The sequence below is a fragment of the Pundamilia nyererei genome, unplaced genomic scaffold (assembly GCF_000239375.1).
Source record: "Pundamilia nyererei isolate P.nyererei 1_Seehausen unplaced genomic scaffold, PunNye1.0 scaffold00019, whole genome shotgun sequence".
Classification (NCBI taxonomy): domain Eukaryota; kingdom Metazoa; phylum Chordata; class Actinopteri; order Cichliformes; family Cichlidae; genus Pundamilia; species Pundamilia nyererei.
Window position 1 is genome coordinate 4,886,111 of NW_005187420.1, and position 8,391 is coordinate 4,894,501.

The following is an 8,391-nucleotide window of genomic DNA, read 5'->3' on the forward strand; positions in this document are numbered from 1 at the left end:
TAAAGATACACATAGACGCAACTAGACAAGGGGATGCAGGTGATAGGGGAGACAGAGCAACTAAAGAAGACAGAGACATAAGCCATTAGATAGAACTCAAAGAAACCAAAAACTAGACAGTAAAAATAATATAAACTCAAAAGCCCTGGGTCGACGACCCAGGCATCCTAACAGGGGGATACATCAGACAGGGGAGACAGCAACTATGGATCACAGACAGAAAACCAGAACACTAAAACTCTAAGAACTAAGAATAAACCTATAACCCATGATATAATGATCTATTGATCTAAGTGTTAAATAAATAAAATCAAAGAACCAAAACCACAAAACACTGAGTCGATGACCCAGGCACCCTAACAATGACTAATGTCTCAGTTCTACTACACAGCAAATATTGGCACACAACTTGACACATGTAGAATTTATTTCATATTATACTAATGAAAAAATAAACTACTATATAGGACAATAGTGAAGACCAATTATTTAAGAGAATAAAGAGAGGTTAGTTTATTTTGGAGTAGAGCTCCATTTATTAATAAAATTTTAAAAAGGCAGGAACGCACTTTAGAGGTTTGTGGGTGGCTCAGAGCTGTTGTGGGGAAGTCGCTGGGACTTCAAATGGGCTATTCTTTTGGCTGCTAAGACACGGCTCCCTCCGCCGAGAAGTGGGCCAAGAACTTCTCCCTCACCAGGACAGCCTCTCTGGAGAAGTTGCTGGCTGCTACATGACCCAGGCCTTGCAACAGCTCCACCACAGCAGGTGCCCCTCTCTCGTCCAAACAGCGCAACTGTGGAGAACACAAGTCGCCTTCACACACTTCTCCGCAACTTCAGGACGGAGCTCCATGGTGCGCCGATACAACCTCCACTGTGAGGAGAGGATACCGAAGGCACACTCCACTGCCAACCGGGCCCTGGAGAGGCAATAGTTGAAAATCCTCTTCTCTAATGGGAGGAGGCGTCCAGGGAAAGGCCTCATGATCTCCCGCTGCAGCGGGAACGCTTCATCAGCCACAAAGACATGGGGCTGGGCTCCACGGTGTTCTCCACCAGGTAGAGGCTGGTCCGGAGGCAGATGGAGAGTCTCAGCATGAAGAGCCTGACCAAAGGTGGAGTTGGCCAGAATACCACCGTCGCTGGTCCTCCCGTGCCCCCCAACATCAATGACGCGGAAGCGATATCCTGCATCCACAACCACAAGGAAAACAATGGAAAAAGTTCTCTTGTAGTTGTGGAACATGGATCCTGAGTTGGGGGGTGCCTTCGTCTGGACGTGCTTCCCATCCAGAGCTCCACAGCAGAGAGGGGAGTTCCAGCGCTCCTGGAATCCCTCTGCGATGGACCGCCAGTCTCCAGTTGAAGGTAGAGCCATGAAGTCGTCCACTAGACAGTGGACACACCAACTGTGAAACTGGACGCGATGGTCCTAAAGGAATATATATTACATAATATATATTAGATATAATATAAAACAGTCAGTTGTGTTTTAACTTTACCATTTCCTAATTTGATTGGTAGCAACTTTTACCCCTACAGTGAGCCAATCACTCATAATTCTAAACATGTCAATCAGGTAGGAATGAAGTAAGACATTAATAGAAATAAAGAGTTGTATGTTGACATGTAGCCCTTTCCTTGCCTAAATCATTGTTAATATTTTTGAAAAAGTAACCTGTGATAAGACAGCTTATCAAGATAGAATATGCTAGATAGAACCATATAACTAAAGATGAACCAAACTGTTCACAGTTTTATCTAGCTCTCAGTTTTAAGAAAGGCTGGTGACCCCTGTTATAGAGTCTGACAGCTGTGGGGATTATATACAAATATTCAACTATCCCAGAATTAAACCAGGTCTAAATTAAAACAAAGGACTTTATAAGATAGACCTTCTGAGTATCACTACAAAGATTACCAACAGTGGTCCTCATACCAGTTTGATATCAGCAAACACCGAGAGCATACACTGATATGGCACCACAGCCATGCTATCATTGCAAACACTGATAACAGCATAAATCGAATTAAATCGGGACTTGATGAGACCTTTCGAGTATCACTAGAAATATTATAAACAGTCGTCTCCATACCACAGTTTGCTATCAGTAAACACCGACAGCATTCACTGTTAGCATACCACATCCATGTTAGCAGTGTATAAATGGCTAGTTTAGCATATATTAGCACAGGTATCAATAAAGGACTACCGTATTAATCAGAATCAGAATCAGAATACTTTATTAATCCCTGGGGGGAATTATTTTTTGTTACAGTGCTCCATTTTAAACCAACATTAAGACAAGACAGACAATACACTAACTAAGAATAGTACAATATATACATATATACACATACATACTTCACTCATAAATAAATAGTTGGAAAAGAAACATGTGTAGTTGTAGCAGCAAACAGTGTGTTAAGTGTGTTAAATTAAACACTTTTACTAACCGCAGGCAGACGGACAGGTGCTCTGCCGGTGGGATTGAGCGCCTGTAGTTGGTATCCAGGCAGGCGATGCTTGGACCAACGCGGGACAGCAGCTCCTCAAACTGGGCGAGGGACAGACGGTGATACCGCTGAAAGCGGCCGTCATCCAGATGCAGCTCCTGGAGCAAATGGTGAAACTCACCGAACTGCTCACACTTCTGGAGGACCTGGTGGACCCAGGTATGGCTAGCACGTCTTTTACGCCGCTGCTCTGCTCTCCACAGTAAATAGAGAAGGGAGACTCTCTCTTCAAACGCTAGCTCGACAACTGCCATCTTGTAAACGTACCGTCTGGTGTAGAGAGTTGAAAATAGCTTTCTATTAAAATCTGGTATCAGAAATAAACTGGGGAAAACAGTCCCCCCCCCCCTAAAGGTTTTTGTTATGATTGTATTTTTGTACCTGTCATTTAAAATGCTATCCTACATCCAGCCGCTAGAGGGCACATTACGCGCTGTGGTATCGAGTAGCGTTTTGGGGCACAGAGGAAGAATAAACCTTCCTGTTGTGAAACTGATATCAGCTCAACGTGTCTCCCTTTTCTATTCTTTATCACAGATTAGTAAATGCATTTAAATGAATGTATATTGCAGACCTTACAAACAGAGGATGTTGTTGTAAAGGGAGTTTTTCCTTCCCACTGTCGCCAAAGTGCTTGCTCATAGGGGGTCATGTGATTGTTGGGTTTTTCTCTGTATGTGCTATTGTAGGGTCTACCTTAGAATATAAAGCGCCTTGAGGTGACTGATGTTGGCCCTGTATAAATAATATTGAATTGAAATTAAATTAAATATATCCTTGTCTAACATAAACTCATTGTTGCAGCGCTACAGTGATCCCCTTACACTGATGTTTAGTTTTCATGTCCTTATTTTCCTCTGAGGTAACAATCCTGTCACTAAGTCTATCAGACGCAACCAACCAACCACATGATGTCAAGTTCGTACTGAGAAGGTGGCGCTACACATGGTTTTAAACTTTAAGGACTGATTTCTTAAATCCAGCTTCACAGACTGACTTACATCTGTGTCAGTTTATGAGAGCAGGGCTCAGTGGGGTAAATTAGCCTTTATACGTGTAGCGTTTCATGTCCACTTCAAGTCTAGGCGAGGGGTTTACTGTTACTTTCCCTGATTCCTGTACACACCAGAACCAGAGTAAGAGTTCTCTTACCCAGAGCTGAGTAAGAGGGTTTAGACCAGGGGTGTCAAACTCAAACACACAGTGGGCCAAAATTCAAAACTGGAACAAAGTCGCGGGCTAACATTAATATTTATTGAAAAAAAAAAACTTCCTCTAGATATAAGAATGAATCTTTTCTTATGGACTCAAATAAGTTTTGCTGAAAAACTGAATATGGAACAAGCAAAGCTTAATACTAAACAATATATATATTAGCTGTACAATACCAGTAGGCCAGCTCTAACAGTAATTTGGTATGGCTTTGCGGGCCAGAGTTTGACACCTATGGTTTAGACGCAGTATAGCAGGTGGGGTGCTACAATCACATATAGCTTTCTGGCTTTTATTTTGAAGCCAGCTCTTAGTTTTTATATTTGCATATGTACCTGTGTGCAAGTGAACGCAGCTTCACCGTAAATGTGTTGGCAAAGATATTTATGAGAAGTGTGAGTGTCACTTTGTCCTTGCCGGTCGCCTTCTCTCTGCTCTCGTGTTTGTGTGTTCTGGTTTTGGTGCAGAAGCAGGACTCTCCGGGGTTTCCCACATTCTGCCTCTGCACACGCGTTCCTGATGTCCTCATGGTTGGCTCTTCTAAAGGAGTGTTGCTCGTCAGTCCTTGCTGGATCATTGTTTTGCAACAGTTTGTGCATCCCGGCTCAATGCCTCGAGTGAATGTTTCCACTTACCTGTGAGAGAGATGCTTACCTGTGTTTTCCCTGTGCTCAGGTTTGCCTGGAGAATCACCTGTCCCAGGGTTATGAGCAGGCTTTGTTTGGAGATGAGAGTCTGGAAAGTTTGATGTGAGTCAGGACCGTCACGACTGTTATAGAAACTGTTATTGTCCCTGTGTGTGAGTCTTACCTGTGTCCAGACACAAACATTGAGTTTGCTAACCCTGACAGATGACAGCTCATATTTAAAAAAGAATGTTTGCTGCAGAATTTAAAGTTTTTAGAAAGGTTCATTAGCTGCAGTCAGAGGTAAAGCTGTGTTCTTTGTGAACAGTACAATGCTGTGTATAAGAGTTACAGTTTGAGTCAACATTGCGAGACTAAACATGCAAAGAAACACAAGATCTTGGCAGACGCAGAGCAGGAACTGACATCTGAACGTTTGCCAGCAAAGCTGCAAAAGCAACAGGAACTTTGACCAGCTTCACACAGAATAACAGAGGTCCAAGAATGGATCCCTGTGGAACACCTGCAGAGATGGCAAGGGTACTTGCCCTAAAAGCTTTGGAGACAGTTCTATCACAAATAATTTAAAGGCTTCATCTAAGAATATTGTTTTCTCCTAAAGTGGATCAAACGCTCATCTGCTTCAGCTACTGACTGGCTCAACACCACGTTGGGCTTTGATAATGTCTCTGGTATCTGCCTGCAGATGGTTTGGAAATTCCTTTCATCTGAATTTCTCACCACTCAGTTTTTCATCACTGCCGTTGATGATTTAAAGAGCGATAGCATGGATTAAATGATGATAATGCATGTGGTTGTTCTTGTAACTGACCAGTGAGGTAACACTGTGTGATGCTCCTATAGGCCGAATGTGCGAGTATTTTCAGATGTGAGTTTCTTTCTGTGTGACACCAGTGGTGAGCTGTGTACTTATAATAACTTGTATTAGACAGGTTGCTTGGGATGCATCCAAAGTGAAGAGCAGACAGAAAGCAGTCATCTTTTCTAGATTTATGTCTCCTTGAATAGACAATCAGAAATATCAGCAGCCAGCTTTAGCTGCCTCTGTCACTGCCCGTCTGGATTCATGTGTCTTCTAATACAATGTGACAGCATTGTCCTCGACTCTAACACCTGTCAGTGATCTGTGCACGGCAGGGCCCTGCAGCCCTGGAGCTACAAACTGGGATGTAAAAATACACCATCCTGACACACAGCGAGTGACTAATCAGCTGGCATGTGTCAGTGTGCTGTGAGTCTGGATGGGACGGAGTGGACCAGAGCATGCTGAGTCCACAGGGCTGCAAACGCATGAAGAAACATAATCAGTAGCAGCCGTTAGCGTCACGTACTGAAACAGGCTGTGTGTATGCCCAGGTGTTTCATCTTACAGGTGTTAATGTACAGGCAGACCTTAACAGCAGTGCTTTAAAAATCACTCTTTAGCCATTTGAACCTCACATCCTGTCCATGAGAGGGCAAACCAGGACAACAAGCAAGGCCAGAGCTACCTGTGCAGGTGCATTTACTTTGATCTCTGAGTAACGAGGTCGTGGACATGATTGAAAAGGGGAAAAAATGCTAGGACACTGCTAGCACGGCGCCCACACAAATGCAAAGCAGGAGCTGAAGCATCGCTGAATATGTTTCCAAACCAACTTCATTCTAAGCCAAAGACTAGAAAATATGGTGAAGCATATGGTTTGGTTTCACCTGCACAGGTGCCGAGGTAGGTCTCCCTGCAGAATTGGTTTTCCCTGCGTCGGGAGCAGCGCTGGGCTCTTCAAATCACAGACAAACAGGATCCCACAGCTGTTTATGTTTTTAAACCCATTTTGCACAGAGAGGCATTTTTTGAAAAATGTATTGATGCAATGTTGAACATTATTACACAGGAAAAAAACTGCACATAAAATAATGACACCGTGACGCCTCTGCCTTTCTAATGGAGGGACAGTAACTGCGTGTAAAACCTGCAGACAGTCAGATTAACAGTATTTTGTCTCTATCTGCCATTCTGCGATTCATCTCATGTAAACAATAATGTGGCCACAGCGTGACGTGAAAAAAGGCTCACACCTTTGACGTTGCATGACGAACTCTGTATTCCTCGTCCACACGTAAACGCAAAAAAGGAGTTTTAAAAATCACAGTTTTCGGTGATTCGAAACGCCGTTTACGTGGACGAAACAGCCGCGTTTTCAAAAATACCTGTGTAGGTGCGAACGCAGCGTAAAAGAGTTAGTAGTTTATTTTATTACTACCTGTAATTTATTGCAGATTACTTGTATTTGCTTAATTGTTTACTGAATGTTTGAGGTGTGAAATAAACCGCAATGCAGCAAAATATGGGTGCGTGTGATTGAAGGATCTGTTTGTGCACGCGAGCCCGGGGGGGGGCACGAACATTTTTCTTATAAAACAAAGGGGGACCAGCAAAAAAAGGTTGGGAACCACTGTGTTAACTGGAGAATCTAAATCACCCACAGGTGTGAATGTGAGTGGTTGTCTGTTTGTGTTACCCCTGTGACAGACTGGTCTACTGTCCAGGTGTGCCTCTTGCACTGTAGCAGCCGGGACACGCTCTAGCCCCCCGCCACCCTGACAAGGATAAGCAGAAGAGGATGGACGGAAGAGTTTCCAAGGAGACGTGACATAACGGACCAGCTGTGGAAGTGAGAGAAACCAAGACATTTGAAAAACTGCACCAAGACAGAATCGGAGGATTCACAGGTGCTGTGAGGAGGTAGTATGTGTTTGAGTCACATGATTCATGTAATACTGCAGATACATGTTTACTGTTAGCGTGTCATGATTCAGGTTTTCTGTTACTGTCGACTGTAACCAGACGCTTTAAATAAAAGGAGCTGTGCATGCCGCAGTGACGTCACGCTACCGTTATTCTTCGATGGGCAGCGCTGAAATGTGGACGGGGACGTGATGGGTTTTAAATTTCACACACTTGTACTGCTTCCCGTGAATATCATCTACATACACATGACACCTTTGTCCGTGGCTGTCTCTAAGTTTAAAATCAGTTAATGATCATTTATTTGACTTTAAAGCTCTAAGAGGAAAGTGTCACAGTCATCAACGGAGGACCGAGAAGCATCAGCCATACCGTAACTAAATTAGCTCAACTTTATGACACCTCAGAGCTTTGAGCTCACTTTATTCTAAATATCTTCAAAGGGAAGCAGCTGCTGATTGACGCCGAGACGAGGAAGAGAGTGGTACTTCACTGAAGAGCAAAATCAGATGCAGACGAGGCCTTCAAAGTGTCTCAGAGGTGAGGAATGGGTGGAAGACAAATAATGTGATCTGATACAATACACACATGTGTGTGTGACATCTATTTATTCATTAGTCAAATTGAGCCTTCAGCAAACACACGAGATGAAATCAGACAATTTCTGGATTTGATCCATGAAAATCGTAACCTTTTTCAAATAAGCGACACCTTATTGGCTGATCTCCTGTTTGGGATCTTCTCAGCTGACTGTGGATCAGTTATTTCTCAGCAGAAGTCCTCTGATGTCGTCCTGTACTTGTACCACTGTGATGCTGTTGGATCTCCTCCAGCGTTTCCAAACTTAGATCCTCCAACCTTGAGTTTGCTTCTGAAACCCTGAAAAATGCAAAAAGGCTCTTACAGCTTGGCCCTGCAGTCAGGACAGGTTGGAGGTGTGTGGTGAAATCACAGAGTGCTCCATGTAAGCATCACAGAAGGACTTAAGGGAGGAGATCAAAGTCAGTCAATAGGGATGGGTATCCTAGTATTGTGTTTATTGTGTTTATTATGGTGCTTTTTTTCCTGTGATGTCATAAACTTTGGATTCTAGCCAATCATTTTACATTTACAAGAATAGTAGGCGGGCCCAGGTACGTCCGTTCTTTTAGAGCAGAGCTACAGATTAAAAATGCCCAAGGCGAAGCGGTCAAAGTCTGGCTGTACTTCACAGCAAAAGATGCAAACTCAGCAGCAACAAGTGCTTTAAGCTGATACTGTGATACTGTCAAAGGAGGTAACACCTCA